This window comes from Mustela nigripes, chromosome 1 (assembly GCF_022355385.1).
Source record: "Mustela nigripes isolate SB6536 chromosome 1, MUSNIG.SB6536, whole genome shotgun sequence".
NCBI lineage: Eukaryota > Metazoa > Chordata > Mammalia > Carnivora > Mustelidae > Mustela > Mustela nigripes.
In genome coordinates, this window is record NC_081557.1 from 101,062,246 (window position 1) to 101,084,731 (window position 22,486).

The 22,486-nt window shown below is 39.8% G+C and overlaps 1 protein-coding gene and 1 pseudogene across 1 annotated transcript in view; one reads left to right on the top strand and one right to left on the bottom strand.

Moving 5' to 3' along the window:
• GUCY1A2 (guanylate cyclase 1 soluble subunit alpha 2) overlaps nucleotides 1-22,486 on the top strand; it is a 308,179-nt gene that overhangs the window by 138,588 nt on the left and 147,105 nt on the right. The gene's annotated exons all lie outside the window — the stretch shown is intronic.
• Nucleotides 17,957-22,486, bottom strand: part of LOC132002871 (protein dpy-30 homolog) — a 25,871-nt pseudogene continuing 21,341 nt past the window's right edge.

Genomic DNA, 22,486 nt, shown 5'->3' on the forward strand with positions numbered 1-22,486 from the left:
TGCGTTCGGCCCAGGTCATGATCCCAGGGTCCTGGGATCGAGCCCCGCATTGGGCTCTCTGCTCAGCAGAGAAGCCTGCTTCCTCCTCTCTCTCTGCCTGCCTCTCTGCCTACTTGTGATCTCTGTCAAATAAATAAATAAAACCTTTAAAAAAATAAAAAGAAAATAAAATGATTACAGGATAGGAGCTGAGTTAGAAAACTCTTGTTGAGAATTTCCTCCTTAGCTAATGTCACAGACATAGACTTTGTAAGAACAGGATGTTCTTGAAGCAATATGGGAATTATAGAATTTAAAAAAATTATTTTTAAAATGTAGAAGGAAATTTTACTCTAATTCTGTTGATCTGCATGGAATTGGATACTTCTCAATGAGCTTTACATCCTTTAATTAAATATTTACAGTAAGTATAAAGATGTTCTAAAAGCTACCTGTCAGCGGTACACTAAGTTCACTGAGAATTTCAAAGACTGTGTCTGCGGTCATCACATTTATCTTTCAACATCACTGAATTCCTCTGGGACCTCTGCATATTCTCAAGCAGTATTTATGACCAAAATGGTGCTGCTTGTAAGGTTACATACGTGAATTGTAATTTTTCTCAACTGTAAGTCATTCACTGCAATCACTACACATCGCTTTCCTGCCCAGTTTTGCCTTTTCCAAATACAGGCATGACTTTGTAGCTCTCAGTTTTTATTTTTATGTATCTATGTATGTATGTATTAATTTATTTAACTCTTTTTAGTTATCTTAGAGAGAGAGAGTGGGTGTGGAGTGAGGGGTGAGGGACAGAGGGAGAGAAACTCAGGCTGACTCCCGCACTGAGTGTGGAGCCGGATGTGGAGCTTGATCTCATGTTCCTGAGATCATCACCCGAGCCGAAACCAGGAGTTGACACTCAGCTGACTGAGCCAGCCAGACACCCCAGTAGCTATTAGTTTTTAGGTTACGTCCCCAGACCTGGATTTTATCTAGTTTTACCTAGCATTTTATCATGTTTCTCATGAAGTAAAGTAAGTCTGTATTTGTGACTCCGCAGGTTTCCTTTAGATTTGCTCTGAGTATCTGTAGCCAGACCGAGGAACAGTTCTTTATGGGGGGAGGGAGTGACGGTGAGAGAAGGCAATTCTTACATAGATTCAAGAATAAATTGGAAATACATGTTATTCCATATCGAGACTAGCTAATAAATAATCCTCTGTTTACCAGCACCGAGCTACCGTAAGATGGGCGGCAGAAACACTTTAATCTCCCTTATGTTCTTCTCCTTTGTCTTGTGTTCTAGATGCTTCAGAAATTAGAAGAGGTATTCTTTAGATATGGTGGTTCAGCCAATGCACAGATCTCTTAATCTTTGGTATAAAATATCAAAGATATATAATATAAAATCTTAATCTTTGGTATAAAATCAACTGTACGTATATTCCTCTACATTAAAGTTCCATTTGGTCTAACTTTGTCTTGGAACTTTTAACTCAAACGGAGTAATCTGAACTTGAATTTTGCTTGTAAAGTGTTACAGTGGCCCTTCACATTCATATGGGGACTTCAAACTGGGATTTAATTTGTTCCATTTTATGTTAAATATGGTATAAGATGCTGGTTAAGAATTTTGAATCTTCAGTGACACAATACTGAAAATTAGCCAGTCTGAGTAAATTTTGCCTCTGGAGGATTCTGTGCTCACTGAGAGATTGAACTCAACCGATTTCCTCTAGGAAATGATTATATTTCCGTGTGTTCAGTGTGTGCCCTGCTTTCTGTTCCAAACTGGGGAGCCTCTCTGGCTCCTGGTTTATGTTAGTGCCTGATTATATGTATCTGTCTTCACACTGGAGGGTAGTAGAAAATAAGATTGGAGTTGAGACTGTAGCTTGGTAAATATCTAAATGTCTTTTATTTCCTCCCCTTCCCTCCCCTCCTCTCATCTTCTCTTACCTTCTCTCTCTTTTTTAAAAAAATTTTTTAATTTTTTATAAACATACATTTTTATCCCCAGGGGTACAGGTCTGTGAATCAGCAGGCTTACACACTTCACAGCACTCACCATAGCACATACCCTCCCCAATGTCCATAACCCGACCCCCCTCTCCCGACGCCCCTCCCCCCAGCCACCCTCAGTTTGTCTTACCTTCTCTTTTTAAATAAGGCTTCACTCCTAGCATGGAACCCAAGGTGGGGTTTGACCTCATAACCCTGAGACCAGGAGCAGGGTGCTCAACTGACTGAGCCACCCAGGTCCCCTCCTTGTGTTGTGTTTACCAGGTACCATCCTTTGGATGAGGTTTCAAAAATAAATCCTACATTTTTATAGTAAGCCAACTATCGTGAACATCGATAATTGCATCCCTCTGAGAACCATCAGATATTTTGGTTTCCTAAAGGAGGGAGCCCGGTTGCACTTTCTTTTTAAGTAATTAATTAGCCAGTTCATTCATTTGGGGAAAATTTAAGTTAGGCATCAAAGTACATAGGGTGTCTTGGAAAGAAATAGTGGTTAACATTTGAACATAAGTGAAAGTATTTAAGGCTTGTGGAAATTTAGTGGACAGATAGCATCTTGGCTGTCTTTTAAAATAAATTTCGTGTATTGAGAAAGATTTTACTACTATCAGCTCGTAGCAACATAATTGATTGCTGGAGGTTGTTACTGCAAGATAAGATTCCTGTTATCTGCCTTTCGGAAAAGGCTCCTCTCCTGCCTTATTCCGTGGGCGGGGCAGAGCCACTGGAAACCAGGGAAGTGCACAGGCCCTACGCTGTGCATTTTAATCCACTGATTTGGCTCTTCAGCCTTATGAATTCCAAAGGCTGGGAGCTGAGTGGATGCTCAGGCCTTGGCAAATGAAGAGAAGGGTTCAGGGCTACCACAGGCGGAATCAGAGAAGGTACAGATGCGCAAACTCAACGTAGCAGCGTCGTCTTGCAGAATGACTGGAAATCGGTGGTTTCCCTGGCTCATCCACATTCTGTCTTGCATCTGGCTGGGATGGAAAATTTTATTCTTGGTCCAAAGCCTTTTGAATTCACTAAACTCTGTCTTGAAACAGTGACAGTGACTTTCCCTTTCTCTGAAGCCATTAACTGCCAAGAATGCTTCCTTGGGGGGTTTTCTGTGACGGAATTCTGTCTGAGAGGAGGGGCCTTTCTCTCCTTCCTTCCTTCTCTCCCTCCCTCAGTCCCTCCCTCTTCCGTTTTAGAGCTCAAAGTTGAATTACAATAATCCAATTCACCTTTTTGAACTTGAGGCAGTGAAAGCCCAGATAGGTTGAGCAGTGCCAGGGTTAGAACTAGACCTTCCATTTTTTGATCCCGGTGTTTTTGCAGCGTACATGTTGCCTCCCTACGATACAAGCAAATGCTGCCTGCCTGAGCGCCTCCTGCGCGTAAGATGCTGCTGTAATCCGCGGGATGTGAATGAGACAAAAGCTGTTTGCTCCCCGTCTGTGTTCAACCAGCGGCAATAAGTCACATACATGTGATCATTGCCTTTTTTGTTTTAATCCTAGGGAAGCAGGATTTAAGTCTCGGTCATCTTTTACTTCCCCTGAATTTGTCTGATTACATCTCTCTGTGTTACCTGCTCACCCCGGAGCACAGGCAGTGAGTGGGCGGAGTCCGCGCCAGCCACACCCCCTCAGCCCCTGGTGGGGCAGGTTTCAGAAGCGCTCTACAGCTGGAGAACCCCTCCCCCAGCTTTGTTTACAAGGTATAACACTGTTCAAAAGTTCCTGATTTCTCTAGGAGTCAAAAGAGAGTAACTATGGAAACATAGGAAAAAAGAAGCTTTTGCAGTGACTAAGTTCCTCACCCTCACGGATCTGAACGTCCAGCCGGAGGTGTGAGAGGAGTTTCCAGAGCCCCTCGGTACCTCCTTCTCTTCCATCCAAACCCCCAGAAAGGAACCGGAGAACTTCCTACTCCAGTTCCTCCTCATCCCACGTCGTGCTCAAGGAAAGGACTGGACCTGAATTTCTAGTTGCTGTGGCAAAACTGTGTTAATAGAGCATTAACTTTCTAAGGGAGAAAACAATTACTGCCTTTCTCTGGGCATCCGAGAGGATGCAGGATGCAAAGGAACTCTTAGGTATTTCTTCCCTCCCTCAGGGAGGGGGTGCCACTTCCTCTGGTTTTCACCACAGAGGCGTCTCTTCACAGAGAGTTCCCTGACATTGCAGAGCTGTCCCGAGAAGGAGATGCTTCTGGCTGGGCAAGCGAAGGTTGCTACGTGCTAACACCACCCCCAGCTTCCATACCATTCAGCCTCCTTGCTGGTCCTGCAAACTGCTCCATTGTCTGTATTTTCTACATCTTACTTAATCCTCACCACAATTATATAAAAATGCTACTATAATTTCCATTTTGCAAATGAAACATTGGTGACATCTCTAAGGTCAATAGGCCTTAGAGGTCTTTGTTTCCAACAAGTATCTTCCCTGACTTCCAAGCCCCACCTTACATCCACTTTCCGCTCCCAGCCTTGCCCCTCTTGAACAGACTCCCCTTCTCTGTCTGCTGATGGGATCCCTGTGCCTCGCTTGCTGGTGCACTTGAAGACATCTCTGTACACTGTTGAAACAGCTTGCTGCTTCTTAGAAGGAAGAAAGAGGCCAACTACATAATTTCTCAGTTTTCGATTATTGTGTTTTATAAGCACAAATTTTTCTACAGTGCTCAGCGAGGAGGAAATCCAAATAAAATACCTAACAATTGCTTTTAGATATGTTCCTCTTTTCACTATTTGTCAGAGATCAATTTTATAGAAAATTTGGTGCGAGAAAATGCTTTTCTGTACATACAAGGGATGATTGTTATTCTATGCAAATTATACTTCAATTTTTAAAAGTAGAGTAAAGGTTAATTTTAGATAATAATAAACATTGTTAAGAGAATCAAAGGGGGGAAATGAGATGGAGCAAAGAAAACTTTTTTAAAAAGAAAACTTGGGAGATTTCCCTATATTTGTTTTTGAGCATTTCATTTTTTAATAGCTTGTTGGTTCAAGAAAAAAATTGCAATTATCATATTTTAAGCTTCAGTACACAGTATATAAAAGGAAATCCCAATTTTAAATGTTCTTCTTCCACACACATCTCTGCCTTCAGAATTAGCAATGTATTATCCTAAAAACTTGCTAATGATAGCTATTAACAATGATGCAGGACGAGGGAGCCCAAACTTGCATCTGAAGTTTGGTGCTTTGGGGAAGGGGAATTATTTTAGGACTGAAAATTGCAAGAGATGGAACCTACAAATGGCGAGGCGAGTTAATGGTAAGCAGAACGTCTTAGCAACAAAAAGAAACCCATCCACATCAGTAAGGGAAAAAAGAAAACTATCCTCACAGAGTGAATACAGCTGAGGATATGCATTATAGGTAGCCCACAAAACCCAGGAAGTCAGGATGACATTTCCTACAAAGTATACAGCAAAGTAGAAGAAAATGCAATAAAATGTCTCTCATTTCCTCCATTATCTCTCAGAATAGACTCCTAGATTAACTCTGGAGGTGATTTTACCTTGGGGGGTGGGGGGACCAGCAACATTGGCAACATGTTTGCATTGTTGATTTAGGGATTGGCTTTCTCTGACTCCTGGAGAGATCTGTTTTCATTCTACTAGATTAGAGCAAGGACTCAAGTCCCCTTTGTTTTCAAGGAGACCTTTTCCAGAGAGAGAGAGAGAGAGAGAGAGAGAAAGAGAGAGAGAGAGAGGGCAGCTGCCTCCTTTCCCTTAGTAACCAAAGAAAATTCTTCATGTTCCTCCGTGTTGCCCCTCCTCTCCAGCCTCTCTCTCCTCCTCTCCTTTCTTCTCTTGCTTTTCTCTCTTGTCTTCCTCTTTATTCTCCTTAAGTTTGTCTTGACAGGAGGAGGGATGGAACCTTACTTTTCTGGTCTGTGACCCATCCTGTGGACTAGAGTCAAACTGAAACGCGGGTTGGCATGGCCACTTTTTAACTGAGCTCTCCATGGTGGATGGTACATCCAGGGGCAGCAAGAAGATGGACCCTTTTACTGTTTGTGGGTTAATTCAGCCGTTAGAACGATAAACAAAAGATGTTAACACTTGAAATGGAGCTGTGGTGTCTAATAGCCTCAGGTTTTCTGAATGCAGCCGAGTATGAGAAAGGCAGATAGCTCTAAGAAGCCAAAATACGGACCAGGAGACTCATGGTTCCCGTGCACTTGATCAGAGCCCGTTACACTTTCACAGGCTCTTCGTACATCATTTAACATGTTTGGTCTACTGAATCCACAGCCGAATAGATAAGACATGTTGAAAATGTGCTATGGTGGGCCAGAGGACTGTTTCTAATACCAGCAAGTATGACTGTGGGAAGCCTGATGTCAGTGCGGCAAAAAGGGAAAGACCCATAATCTGGAAGATGGGAACTCTAATGGTAGGGACAATAAAACATATTACTTCATGTAGACATAATACTTAAAGTGCTGGGTAAATATTTGATACTTAATTTACATTCTATTTTTCTTTTTCCTCTGGAAACATTGTCTGACATTTCAGCCCCCAAATCAGGGCTCGTAATATAGCCCTGAGTTTGGAGAGAAGTTTTATGATCAGGGCACCCCATTTAAAATAGCAGAGCCGTATATGGGTCCCATAATAAGCTCATACTTAACTTGAGCTGAAATGTTAACATGGAAACATGGAAATGTTAACATGGAAACATATTTGGGTATTTAAAAATAGAACTATAGTGATTCATAAAATTCAGAAATGTTGAACAGTAATAATGGCTGCTCTTATTAAAAGCTATTTTAGGCACTTTATATGCAGTAACACATTTATTTATCATACTTATTCGGAATCAGGTGCAAGTCTTCTTTCCCCATCAGAGCTAGATTATTTCATTCTCTACCATGTATTAACGACTAATTGCTGAGTTTTGGATCACACTTTTTGCGTACTAGAAGCTTAGTAGATTTTGTGGGCATAATAATTAATTAAATCTACTGTAAAATTTCATTGGCACTCTGTCCTTTCTTGTAATTTATTTCTTAACACGGCAGGGGTAATATATGTATGAGGTTTAGCAGAACAAATACATAAATTAAGCATGGATGGCTAGCTCAAGTTAAGTATGAGACAATATTTATTAGCTTCTGTTGGTCATAAATTACTATTATTTAGGGCAGTTTAAATATTCACACAGAGGAAAAATAGGCCCTAAAATAAGACTTAATTCGGATTTAAAGCTGTCAGTTCAGAACAGCTTTGGTCCCAACTAGGAGTTTGATAATCTCATTTTAGATGCTGGCACATTTACCCTTGCTGCCATCTTACCTTTCATTTAATCTGAATTCGTTAATTTTATATAATGTCAGTAGTAGGTTAAATTACTGTAAGAATAATCTGTACTCCTTAAAATCGATGACAAACGAGGCCAGACCCAATTTTATATAGACATTTTATTTATTTTTTTAAAAAGATTTTATTTATTAATTTGACAGATCACAAGTAGGCAGAGAGGCAGGCAGAGAGAGAGAGGAAGTGAAGCAGGCTCCCTGCCGAGCAGAGAGCCCTATGCGGGGCTTGATCCCAGGACCCTGAGATCATGACCCAAGCTGAAGGCAGAGGCTTTAACCCACTGAGCCCCCAGGTGCCCCGAATACAGATGTTTTATTTATTTATTTTTTTTTTAAAGATTTTATTTATTTATTTGACAGACAGAGTTCACAAGTAGGCAGAGAGGCAGGCAGAGAGAGAGGAGGGAAGCAGGCTCCCTGCTGAGCAGAGAGCCAGATGCAGATGCGGGGCCCGATCCCAGGACCCTGAGATCATGACCTAAGCCGAAGGGAGAGGCTTTAACCCACTAAGCCACCCAGGCGCCCCAATACAGATGTTTTAGATTCACAACCTGCTTACTCTTCCATGTGGTCGAGGACTCTTCAACTATTGACTGGTTGTGCTGCAGCAGATTTTATTGGAAGTCCGCTGCTTATGGTTTACATAGCAGCTGTCTGCTCCGATGACACGGTAACTTACTAGGTTCCAGCCTACTTTACAAAGCCCTATTATCTAAATAAGCGAGTGTGCATGGCTAACTTGGCGACCTCAAAAAGTGGCGGCAAGGAGTAGCGCGATGCTTTTGCTAGCTATTTTTAGATGTACGACTAGACCACGTTTGAGACCAGTGAAGTTTATCAGGAACGGTTTCACTTTTCTATACTTCATCTGTCTTCTAAAATCTAGTGCTTCTCATCAGCCTTTAGGTGGCCAGTCATCGTAGAAGTTTAGAACTCTGACTCAGAGTTCAGATAGACCCAGGTTTAAATTCTGGCTCTGCCTCTTGGTGATGTGTCCTTAGACAAATTTCTCTTTTCTTTTTCTGTTTCTTTTCTTTTTTTTCTCTTCTCTTTCTTTCTCCTTCCTTCTTTCCTTTGACTTTATTTATTTAGAGAGTGAGAGAGTGAGTGGGGGAAACGGTGGAGGGAGAGGGAGAGAGAAAGGATCTCAAGCAGACTCTGCACTGAGGGCAGAGCCTGACACAGGGCTGGATCTCATGACCTTGAGATCATGACCTGAGCTGAAATCAAGAGCTGGAGGCTCAACCAACTGAGCCACCCAGGCATCCCTTTAGACAAGTTTCTTAATCTCCCTTGATTCAGTTTTTTCTTCTATAACAAAGATAATAATCATACTTATTTCATAAGGTTGTCAAGATTCCTCTCTTGGACTTGTGCCTAGCACATACTAAGTACGTGATAATTGTTACCATTATGGTGCCCTAAGTCCTTTAGTACGGTATCCTGCCAAATCTTTTCAACTTTACAAATTGCTTCTCATTCTAAATGACCTTAATCTACCTTTTGTTTCCTGCCAAATAAAAGAACTCATTCTTCCAATGTAATGGATAGAGTTCAAGTGGAACTTAGAAGGAAAGCAATTTAATTATATTAATTTTTTCTAAGCTGTGAGTCACTGGGAGCCATAGTCCTTCAAGAATTATTTGTGTTTTAAGAAGAGATTTCTGATTTTCTTTTATATAATTAATTGTTGGAGATGGAGGCAAGGAATTAGGTCAAAAAGCAAGACTGTAGACAACTTAGGGAAAAGGTAGTTCTGGGGCATGTTGCCATCCAGGCTGATTGGCTCACCCAGGCATAGCTCACACTGAGCAATGAGAAGTTCAACCTTTTTGTCACCGTGTTTTTCTTTCTCCCTCTTCTGAAAGCAAACATTCTTCAAAAACTCTGACTTCTTTGGCAGAGGCAGTGAGATCTACAATGAAAAGAAGGGTTGGGAGGGCCAGATATGAACAGCATTGGTGGCTGATTTTATGTAGTCACATGTAAGTAGGGGACGAACTTTATTCTCAAGGGTACAGAAATCAATACTTCATGCTAGGTTTGGACATATAGGTAGATATGTAGCAGCTCCTTGGGCAATTATCTCGGTAGGAAATAGTCCATCTTAGGAAAAAAACATCAGTTATTTGGAGATTGGCTTTGTCTTCTTCTTTTTTTTTTTTAAGATTTTATTTATTTATTTGACAGACAGAGATCACAAGTAGGCAGAGAGGCAGGCAGAGAGAGAGGAGGAAGCAGGCTCCCTGCTGAGCAGAGAGCCTGATGCGGGGCTCGATCCCAGGACCCTGAGATCATGACCTGAGTGGAAGGCGAAGGCTTAACCCACGAGCCACCCAGGCGCCCCTTGGCTTTGTCTTCTTAACAGTGAAAAGTGTGATGGGGATTAGTCATCACTGTTGAGTTTAAGTGAAAATGGCTGATTTTCTCATAAAGACAATTTCATTGTTGAGTAGAGAACCTAGTGCCGTTCTGACTTCTGCTTTTGGTAGCAAAAGTTTTGGGAGAACGAATACTGGGAACAAAAGAAGTCAGGTAGGACTTGCCACAGGTATGCCTTTCTGGACACAATACACTGTGGTTGCCATGTTTGCCCCAGGGACGAAGGTGAAGGTACCAGGCCTGCTCTTCAGATACTTAAAATTCCATATGTCTGTGGACAGAATTTTCCATAGTAGATCCAAGAAGTCCTAAGCAGAGTAGGGTCTAGTGGAGTGGCACTTTCTGGTTATAGAATGCTTGTACATCTATTATTTCCACTTAATTTTTTAAAATAGTCCTTGAAAATAATGGAATGGATAGTTTTACCTCTAAATTACAAACATGGAACATTAGATTGCCAAAAGTCGGTTTCTCAGTGGGAGATCCAAGGGAAAAAGGACAGGTCTTCTCTGTTCTCTGTGGATCTTTCTATTTTCACATTATCTTTAAATTTTTTTTTTTTAATTTATTTAGTCAGAGAGAGAGAGCGAGAGCGAGCACAGGCAGACAGAGTGGCAGGCAGAGTCAGAGGGAGAAGCAGGCTCCCCGTGGAGCAAGGAGCCCGATGTGGGACTCGATCCCAGGACACTGGGATCATGACCTGAGCCGAAGGCAGCCGCTTAACCAACTGAGCCACCCAGGCGTCCCTCACATTATCTTTATATAAAGCCAATGAAACAAAGCAATGCTTAGACTTCACTGGTGAATTCTACTGAACATTTAAAGGAGAATTAATACCAACACTTATAACCCCTTCAGAAAAATAGAAGAGGAGAGAAAACTGAAATATTTTATGAGGTCACTATGACTACCTTAATAACCAAAATCAGATGAAGACCTCTCAAGGCTCTAAGAGCACAGATTAATATCCGTTACAAATACAGATGCAAAATCCTTATCAGAAGACTAGTAAATTCAATGCAGCAACATTTAAAAATGATGATAAACCTGACCGAGTCCAGTTCATCACAGGAATATAGCGTTTGTCTAACATCTGAAAATCAGTTAGTGCAGTACACCTAAGTAATGGAATAAAAGGCAAAAGCCTCAGCAGCATCTTTATAAGGGCAGAGAAAGCATTTGACTAACCAGCATCCTTCCATGATAGTGATATTCAGGAAGCTAGCAGTAACAAGGCAGCTTCCTCAACCCACTAAAGGGAATCAGGCAAAAGTATATAGCTAATGTCGTAACTAACTGTGAGAGTGTCTGCCTTCCCCCTAACTTCAGGAACAACACAAATGTTTTTATTCAGCATCGCATGGGAAATTCTTAACTCAGATAATTCTTTAAGGAAAAGGTATAGTAGACATTCCAATTGGAAATGAAAAAAAAGTACAACAATCTCTATTCTTAGATGGTATAATCTTCTATAGAGAAACCCTATAGAAAATAGAAACCTATAGAAACCCTATAGAAAAATACACACACACACAATTACAACCAACAACTTCATCAAGGTTACAACAAGACAGATAGAATATCACTGTACATATATCGATTGCGCTTCTATAGATGACATGTGAACAATCCAGAAATGAGATTAGGGAAAGAATTGCACTTACAAGAGCCTCAAAATAAATAAAATACTTAGGGAAAAAGTATAACCAAAGAGGTGAAAGACTTGCACATAGAGAACTATAGAAAGGATTATTGAAAGAAATTAAAGACCTAAATAATGGAAAGGTATCTATGTTAATGCATTGCAAAACTTAATATTGTTCAGATGGGAATAGTAGGCATAGTGGTCTGCAAAATCCGTGTCATTGTAATTCCAGCTGCTTTTTGGGAAGACCTTGACAAGCCAATGCTAGAATTTATGAAATGCAGGGGAGCTCTTGAAATGTGAAGGACTCACATAGAATAAAGTTGAGAACTTAGAAATATCCTTACATTTATCGTGACTTGATTTTTGACCAAGATGCGAAGATAACAGGGAAAGAATAAGAATAGTCTTTTTAAGTAATTAGAAACAGCTGAATATGTGCATGGCAAAAGAATGAATTTGATCCCCCATCTCACACCGTAGAAACAAATGAACTCAAAATGGATCTTGGACCTGAATGTAATAACTAAAGCAATAAAAGTCTTCAAGAAGACATGGTATATGGTTGCATTTGTGTGAAATGTCCCGAGGAGGCAAATGTACAAGTAGTAGGTGCCCTGGGAGGGGGAGGCGATGGAGAGGGGTAGGACTGACTGCTGATGAGTACAGAGTTTTTGAAGGGGTGATGACATGTTCTAAAATTGGTTTGTGATGATAATGCACAACTCTGAAATCCACTATAAAATCCACTGAATTATACTCCTTAAAGGGGTGACTTTTTTGATACATGGATAGTATCTAAATAAAACAGTTAAAAATGAAGACAATGAAGTCTCCTCACCTCTGTATCACGTATGTTAGCTTGTGAGTTTTTTTCCTAAATTTTCTCCAATATTTATGCCTAATTGAGACCAATTCCTAGTTCTGCTTTCACTGAAATGATCAGGTAGATTTGGTCATATGAGGTATTTCTCAAAAGAGAGCCTTCGATGGAAGCCGCCTTTCCTGTTCTGTAAATAGCTGCAGATAGTTGATCGAGGATTTAATTTTGGGTGGAAGGATGATTTACATTTTGTGGCCTGTGTTTTCTACTTTATTTCTTGAATTACAGCCTAATAAATTGACCATAACAGCTATTAACTAACTTGCAAATACAACAGCTGAATTCATGAGCCACAATGGTTGCTACCTCTTTGGAAACTCTGTGCCTTTTTCCACCCAGACTTTGTCAGTTAGCATATGTAGGCTTGCATAGACTTCAATATGGAAATGCACATTTACGTATCTTATTCATAGTATGCATTCTATATACATAGCCTATATATTCCACTACATTTTAAATTTGTTAGTCCGAGGAGACAGAACTTCTTCAGTTTGTTGAAGACTTAGCAGTTCTCTCTGTCTCTCTGAGCTCACCAGTAAGAGTTTCAGTCGCATTTTTGATGTTTGAGTCTCTACACCAGGGAAGACACTTTGGGTATTAATCCCTGTGAGTGGCCTTTTTGGTATTTCAGAAAATTTTAGAATGGATGGAGATTAGGGATGGTCTCTACCTTCTTACAAGGCTCATCATTTAGTGGCTAGCTTTTTTTTACCCAGAATACGGTAACTCTTTGTGAAATACAGTCAGCCTAGGAGACTTTGACTCCCTCGAATTCTTCATAAGGTTCAAAATACAAGTTTTCCTCCTAGACATATTTCCAAGTCAAAAACAGTTGTAGACAGTACTTGACATTGGTTAAGTTTCTATACACATGCAAGGTGGAGCACAGCACGAAAGTGGAATTTTCCATAAATGACCAAACAAGCACATAGGCATCTTTCAGAGCACAGCAGGCAACGTGCTTTTTCAAGAATGGTGATGTTACAAAAGAATTTTTGAGTTTTCCTCTTGAAATTTTTATCAAATCCAGTGTGCAAATGACATGAGTAAGCCCTCTTAGTACTCTTTAATCATATGTGGCTTGTAACCAAAATTATATTATTCAAGTCAGTCACCTACTTTATTCTAGGTGTAGCTCAGAATCACTTTAGGGTGCTTCCCAAATTATATCCACTCACAAAGAAGGACGACACTTAAACATAACAGTTTTTTACAATGGGTTTTGAGCTCTGCCCTCCACCAAATGCATTTCTTGGCTCACTGCCAGGCACACAAGCACAGGTTCTCAGTTCAATGTTGCTTGATTGATTGCCTATCATGTTTATGTTACGTTGTATTACTTTAAGGAGAATAGGGCACCTGGGTGGCTCAGTGGGTTAAGCCGCTGCCTTCGGCTCAGGTCATGATCTCAGGGTCCTGGGATCAAGTCCCGCATCAGGCACTCTGCTCAGCAGGGAGCCTGCTTCCCTCTCTCTCTCTGCCTGCCTCTCTGCCTACTTGTGATTTCTCTCTGTCAAATAAATAAATAAAATCTTTAAAAAAAAATAAGGAGAATAATACTCCTTTAACAATATCTTTATATGCTTTTCAAAAGTAAATTATTTCACATTCATCATATGCACATACTGGTTCTTTGCTTGCTGTTGGAACTCTTGTTTTTTTTTTTTCCTTCTCGTGAAATGCCTTGCCACCTATTTATATTGGCGTACGTTCTGTTCGTTCATCTCCTTCTGCCTCATCATGAGAACAGAATCTAATGACCGGAAGAAAACTGGCGGTGTGGTTCTCACCAGGCTTTCCTGCATTCCCAGTCTGATTGTAGAGCTGATGCCCTCAGCGCGTTTTGAAATATCTGTGCGGTGAACACCATTGCAGTGGGACTACAGGATTGAATGTACTTAATTAGTTCAAGTGATCAGCGTCTGGATCCTTCCCTATTTTGTTGTGGTTTCCTGCAATCTTACAGCAGCGGCTGCTGTTCTGGTAATTAGAGCTGACCTTCACAGAGTCAGAGTTAAAAGGTATTGCTGAAAGTCTGTAATTTTCTAGAGTCATTTATCATGTTCTTGCCTCGCCTTTTAATAAATTGGTGGCATTTCTCATTTTCAAAAAGTGTTTATTTCTTTTCATGTCTTTGAAAATGTGCTCTACATTGTTCTGCCTTTCCTTTCCTTTAGCCTCTTATTTCATGAAAAACAGACACATTTCCTGAAAAAAGGAAGAAAATAAAATGGATTTATAGATCTTTCAAATTTTTCTAGGGCTCTTCTTCCACAGACTCCAATGTTTAATTAACAGCTCATCTGTCTTTGGGCCACTGAAATTTACAAAGGGAATCTGGAAGGAAACCTCACCTCTTGATCATATCTCCATTGATGGGGCTCTGCTGAAATGATCTGCCCTTCCTTTGGGTCCCCAGAGCTCTCTTGGCTTTTTAAATATTTTGCCTTATTGGAGTTACATGTGTGTGGTTCCTAATCATCCTACATAATAACAAATTAAGAATGACTATTAATTAAACATTTCCTTAGAGCCAGACATTGATATAACTACCTTGTGGTGAAAGTGTTATAATCATCTTCACTTTATCTTATACATACATATATATGGCTATAGAGATTATATGTAAAACATTGTGTAGGTATAAATATTATTGATTTATATTTTATACATTTAAATATATATTTATAAACATAAATTATACACATGCATATATGTATGTGCCATGCCATTGTGGTTTTTGTAAAGAGTATTTCTACCCAGAACAAAAAGTCAAACAAATTATTCTGGGCAAAATAACCTGAGTCACATTTTTTTCACCTAAGGAATTTTTTCCCCTTGCATCTAATTCTTAGCAGGGATGTTTGAAACAAGCCTGGTTTTGATCCTTGAATGGCTGGCTTTCTTTCACTGCTCAAGTGCCCAAGAATTTTGTATTCGATCTTGAAGTTTAATGAGCTTTTTCTCTGATACATTGTGTGCCATTTCTGTCTGAAGATTGAATTCTCTCTTTATTTCACCTAAGATGTCCTGTGTTATATCTTCGAGTTGTTTTATATGTCATTTGTTTAATTCTCTATTTCAGGGAAATACAAAATGATTAGATGCTCAGTAGGTATTGGCAGTAGAAGGAGCAAAGAGTATGAACAAGTGTGATGTATAGTGTTTAAGGTCATTGAAGCTATTGAAAACATTAGACTGTCTGGGAAGTTGACCCAAAACACTTCCCCTGAATACCTCCTTAATGTCTGTTAACCGTCCTAGAATCCTTGCAACAACACAAATTGAGGACTGGTTCCTTTAACTGTTTTTTAAAATTAGTATTTAACAGTCATTTAGTGTGAATTTACTATGTGCCAGATTCTGCCAAGACATTAATACTCTAACTCAAAATCTTAAACTTTTTTCCATTTTTTATTAGAAAGCTTTAGGTTTTTTTTAAAGTTGGAAACTAGCAAAATGCAGTTTTGATATCTCGATTTACTGATTGTTAACACTGTACTATTTTTTAATGAGCCATCGTGAGTATCGATTTCACAAAACAATGAATGCTTGGTGTCAGGAAAGTAATACCATTTTACCTGTATTTGTAATATACATGTAGCTAGGGGTTTCTCATGTAATTAGAGTCATTTTTTCCAATCTCTGGTTTATATGATAGCATTTAAAAATGTTTTGTATGTCAAAATAATTTTTTTCTTCTTAAAATATTTTCTAATCTTAATAAATGCAGTTTTTATTTTGTTTCTAATTCCTTTTTAATCATAGCTAATGGGAGTATTAATACTGTGACACTAGGAGTAAAATACTCCTAATACTAAAATACTCCATAATACTCCTAATACTAAAATACTCCATAATACTCCTAATACTAACATACTCCATAATATTATATGGCTGAGTAATAGTCTGTTGTATTACTCAGTCATAAGAAAGAGTGAAATCTTTGTCATTTGCAACAACATGCATGGAGCCAGGGAGTGTAATACTAAGTGAAATCAGTCTGTCAGATGAAAACAAATACCATATGATTCCACTCATGTAGAATTTAAGAAAATGTATATTAGACATGTATATTAGGCCAATTTTTATATTTTCCTGCTGTGTCTGTTATGGGCTGACTGTGTTGAACACCTGATTAGGTGTTACATAGGGTGAGATTATATAGGGTCTTTTTATTTATTTTTTAAATTGTCATTTGATTTATTTAAACTAAAACAAAAAACAATTCACCATCTCTTCCACTTCTTTGCACACCCCACCTCTTGTGAATACCTGTCCATTCTCGGTGTTTATGAGCTTGGTGCTCTTGCTTTAAGATTGCCCATGGAAGAAAGATCATACGGTATTTGACTTTTTCTGAATTTTCTCTTACCCTAATGCCTTTGGGATCCATACACGTTGTCACAAACGGCAGGATTTCTGTTGTTAGTGGTTGAGTTAAATATATATTCGTGTATACGCTCACCGCATCTCTCTTGCATCCGTGGATGGACACTTGGATTGTTTCCCTATGTGAGCGTTATGAATGTGCTGTGATTAACACGGGGATGCGTTCGTCTTTTGAGTTAGTGATTTCATTTTCTTCAGATAGATATTCAGACGTGGAATTACTAGTTCTATTTTAATTTTTTGAGGCACCCCCATACTGTTTTCCATAGTGGTCGTTTCTACCAACAGTAAATGAAGTTTCCTTTTTCTCCATATCCTCATCAACACCTGTTGCTTCTTGTGTTTTTGGTCCTAGCCTAACAGATGTGATAGCTCCGGATTTGGATTTACATTTCCCTGATAACTGCTGTTTTGGGGCACCTCTCATGTACCTATTGGTTATATGTAGATCTTTGGAAAGTTTCTCTTTAGATCTTCTGCCCATTTTTTAATCAGGTTGTTTTGTTTTGTTTTGCTTTGCTATTGACTCTTATGAGTTCTTCATAAATTTTGGATATTAGCCCCTCATCAGATAACTGTTATGCACTTGTTTTCTCTCATTTAGTAGGTCGCCTTGTCATTTTGGTGGTGATCTCTTTTGCTGTGCACAATCTTTTTAGTTTGCTGTAGTTCACTTGATTATTTTTGCTTTTGTTGCTTTTGGGGACATTGCCAGAACAGCATGGCCAAGAGCTGTGTCAAGGAACTTACCTCCCATGTTTTCTTCTGTGAATTTTACAGTTTCAGGTCTTAAGTTCAAGTGTTTGAGTTAACTTGTGGGTATCACATAAAGTAATGGTCCAGTTTTATTCTTCTGCATGTGGCTGTCCAGTTTTCCCAGCACCATTTTTTAAAAGACCGTCCTTTCCACATTGTACATTCTTGGCTTCTTTGTCATCAAATTAAGTGACCATGTATGTGTGAGTATATTTCTGGGCTATTTTCTGTTCCACTGATTTACATGTCTGTTTTTATGCCAAGACCCACTGTTTTAATTACTATGGCTTTCTAAAAAAGGCATTTTAACAGTTTATTTTGGAGGTCATTTTAAAAACAAAATTAAAGACAATCTGAGAAGAAAAAATCATACAGAATACACTCATTAAGTAAGGATGGTGATTAAATGAAAATAAGGAAACTATGTATTCTTCTGTAGTTCTGTAAATAAGTCCTATTGTCCTGAAAGGTTTATACTTCCAAAAAAGGGAAAACTCATGGTAATGAAAGCTGCCTCTTACTCATGTAAATCTACAGTAGGAACCAAATTTTTCCATTCTTACCAGTAAGTCAGTTTCGATCTTCAAACTGTGCCTTGTTTTTATTGTTTTTAATAATTTTTATTAACGTATAATATATCATTTGCCCCAGGGGTACAGGTCTGTGAGTCATCAAGCTTACACACTTCACAGCGCTCACCGTAGCACATACCCTCCCCAATGTCCGTAACCCCACCCCCCTTTCTATACCCCCTCCCCACAGCAACCCTCAGTTTGTTTTGCGAGATTAGAGTCTCTTATGGTTTGTCTCCCTCCTCATCCCATCTTGTTTCTGTGCCTTATTTTTTTTTTAAAAAGATACAATGCTAGAAATTTAGTGGGATTTGGTGGTCTTCCTTTTGCAAGCACAGAAGTTCCCGTTAACAAAATGGGCATAACTGTCTGATCCAGTTAGGTACAAGTTGGCAAAGACTAGAGAGCTGCTTTCTGTTTTGATGACCTTCCTGTAGGAGTCTTCTCTTTTATCTACTATCCTGTCAACACTGTCTATGAGACAGTCCTTAGAGTGAGGGTTTTCTGGAACCTGCATCTCTCCCTTCATCATCTGCTCCAGTTCCTGTGTGTCTGGCAGACCATGCAAGACATAAACCTCAAAACCCAGTCTTGGTGGGGTGCCTGGGTGGCTCAGCAGGTTATGCATCTGCCTTTGGCTCAGGTCATCATCTCAGGGTCCTGAGATCGAGCCCTGCATCAGGTTCTCTGCTCAGCGGGGAGCCTGCTTCTCCCTCTCCTTCTGCCTGCCTCTCAGCCTATTTGTGCTCTCTCATTGTCAAATAAATACATAAAATATTAAACAAAACAAAACCCAGTCTTGGAAAAGAAACAGAACCATGAGAAGCCTGGGAGATTTTAACACAAAGATGCTGGGATAGAGTCCAGTCCAGCCCCCGACCTTGCCCTTCAGGGCTGTCTGGGCACAGGAGACCCAGAAGGTAGAGGAGAAGGGTGGTGCAGTCGAAGACAAGGCACCCGCATCGGGTCCGATGCTCCGTGGTCCTCCCAAGAACCTGGAGGAGGTGGGGAAGGACGGGGCGGGGAAAGGAACTGATTACCTGCACCCAAGCTGCTTGGTCTAAGAGCCCTGCTCTATGCCACCAGCTCTGAATACTATGGTTTCATAATATATATAATAGTTTGAAATAGGGGCATAGTGCGTCCAGTTTTGTTCTTCCTTCTCACGATTACTTTGGCTCTTTGGGTCTTTTTGGCATCCATACAATTTTTAGGATTGTTTGTCTTATTTCTGTGAAAAATACCATTGGAATGTTGACAGGGGTTGCACTGAATTTGTAGATTGCTTTGGGTAGTATGGACACTTTAACAATATTAATTTTTCCAGTCCATTACCATGGAATATCTTCCTATTTGTGTCCTCTTTAATTTCTTTCTTTAATGTCTGGTAGTTTTTTAATATACAGGCTTTTCACCTTCTTGGTTCAATGTATTCCTTGGTATTTCATTCTTTTTTATTGCCTTAAGTTTTTGTAGTAAATCAGACTGTTTTCTTAATTTCTCTTTTGTTTTCTTTTTTTTTTTTTTAAGATCTTATTTATTTATTTGACAGGGGGATCACAAGCAGGCAGAGAGAGAGGAGGAAGCAGACTCCCTGCTGTGCAGAGAGCCCGATGCGGGGCTGGATCCCAGGACCCTGAGATCATGACCCCAACTGAAGGCAGAGGCTTTAACCCACTGAGCCATCCAGGCGCCCCTTAATTTCTCTTCTCAATAATTCATTACTAGTGTAAAGAAACACACAGATTTTTGTGCATTGATTTTTGTATCCTGCAACTTGACTGAATTTGATTTTTAGTTTTGACAGTTTGGAGATGGAATCGTCAGGGTTTTCCATTATGTGATATCGTGTCGTCTGCAAATAGAGTTTTACTTCTTTAGTATTTGAATTTCAGTCCCACCACCCAATCCCTAGGATTTTAGCATCTCCCTCCTAGAGCCAAGTTTCACCAACACAGTCGCAATACCATTGTCAAACCCCCAAAGTTTAACTTGGAAAGTATATTATTTAAAATAGAGTTTATATTCAAATTTCCCTAGTTGTCCTCCAAATTTTATTTATTTCCCCTAGAATCCAATTGAGCATTATATGTCATATTTGGTTTTTGTGTTTTTTTAGCCACCTTTATTCTAAACAGACTGCGTGGGGACGCCCGGGTGGCTAAGTCAGTTAAGTGGCTGCCTTCGGCTCGGGTCATGATCCTGGGGTCCTGGGATCGAGCCCCACATCAGGCTCCCTGCTCAGTGGGGAGCCTGCTTCTCCCTCTCCCCCTCCTCCTGCTCATTCTCTCTCTGACTTGCTCTCAAATAAATAAATAGAATCTTAAAAAAAAATAAAAAAGAACCTTATGACTATAACACACTTTCAGAAGTTCCGTGATCCAAATTTTTGTTTCCTCATGAATAGGATTAGGTTAAAGGGGGTTTTTGGTTGGTTGTTTTTAATTATCACATCAAGTTTTTTTTTTTTAAGACCAGTTAAAATGCTTTCACAGCATTACCTGAGTATATTAAAACCAAAGAACCCGTTTTTGTTGTTGTTGTTATTTAAAATTATTTTTATTTTAATTCCACTATAATTGACATACGATGTAAAGTGAAGCTCAGGTGTACAATACAGTGACTCAGTACTTACATACTATTCCAACCCACACATCACTCCTTCATCCCCACCACCTGTTCCTCCATCCCCCTCACCCACCTCCCCTCTGGTCACCGTCAGTGTGTTCTCTGTCCTTTAGAGTCTGTTACTTGGCTTGTCTCTCTTGTGCTCTCTCTTTTTTCAGGGTAAGAAATACTGGCTAGGCGATACTGCATACTTCCTATTGTATCACACCAGGAGGCCCGTAATATCGGTTTATCCCATTCTTTGTACTATTAACTTAGATCACTTGGTTAAAGCTTTGGCTGCTAGATCTCTCCATTGTAAAGGTAACTTTTACTTGGTAATTAACCAGTGTTTTGTGGGGTGACACTCTGCACCATGTGAACATATCCTGTTCTCCAACAAACTTTTGCTCAGTGGATTTGAATTCATTAATGATGCTCTCCTGAATCCATTATTAGGTTGGCTGTGATACAATGGCAATTTTCTAATTCTGCCTCCTCGTCTTTTAAGCATAACTGTGACCTCATTAAGAAGCATCTCTGGCTGCCCCAAATATGCTGAGCTGCTTCTTTTTTTCTGTCTAGTGGATTAGTATGAGATCTCTTTAATAGAAAAGGCATAAGTGCTGATAGATGTCTGCTGCGCACCGGGAACACAGATAATATGCCCTTCTTGTAACCTGCGCTCTAACTCCCAATATGGGAGTGGATTTCAACCAGCATGTAAATAGTCTTCCGGGAAAGCAGAGACAATCTACATAGCATGTATTTCTCTGGTGCTAAGGCTTAGATCTGTTTATCTTCCTTCAAGTAAATAGTAAAGAAATACCACGTGCCAAATACTAAAGCCATCCCAAGAGATAAGGGAGACCAACACCCTAAGGACTCAGGGGCTGATTTGTTGTGGGGCAATAGAGACCGTATTTGAGAAAACATATGCCTTAAGTTTTTGTTGTTGTCATTGTGTTTTGTTTTGTTTTGTTGTGTTTGTTTTGTTTGGCTCTTGTAAGTAAGAAGAGAACATCACCTCCATGAAACACAAGCAAGCTGCTCGCTCAGGTCCTTGGTGTGGTGGGGACCGGACCCCAGACACTGACCCCTGAATGTCTCTCTAGGAGACGTTAAGGTGCAGCCGGGATTGGGAGCCGTTAGGGGAAGAAGTAACTCCAGCTCGAAAGATGGGTGGAAGGTGGACATGTAGAGATGGAGGGAGATAGGACCGTGAATACAGATGAACTGCCTGATGGCCAAGATTGTCTCTTCTTTTCCTTCTATGAAACCTTTTTTCTTGGCACGCCTACCTGAAAGGTAACTTGAAAGATAGTGTCATAAAGTTCACTCATTTGAAAGGCTCAGGCAGAAAGATCGCTGTGATTGCATCATTTAGAGAAGACGAAGGTGCTGTTCTGGATAATGTCCTCCAGCTTGTCCTTTGTAGCATAGCAAGCCCTGTCACCTCAGTCCTGGCAGGCCCATTCACAGAAAGACATTACAGCCTTTGCTGGGTGGCAGGATAGTAAGCAAAACATGGTTTATTTTTATTGAGAATGTGTTCTGACATAGTCACGATACTGCAAAAGATCAAAAAAAGTCCAAGCTTGGTTTTCATGTTCCTGCTTTAGCCATGGGTTTGAAAAGTGGATTTCAAGCTTGTAAATACTGGTAATGAGACACAAGAAACAGAATGTAAATATTTTGAAGGGTTATTAATCAAGAGTGGTGAGTCACAGTTAGTGGATGAAAAGCATAAAACCAGCCATGTCAGGGCTTCAGATCAGAATAAAATTTCAATTCTGGTATCTATTGAAAATGGCCAAATTGAAGATGAATTATGAATAAATATTGATAATACAAACTATTGAATTTCTCTGGTGATAAATATTCCTTGGGTTTTGCACATATTCCTAATACAAAAAAAAAA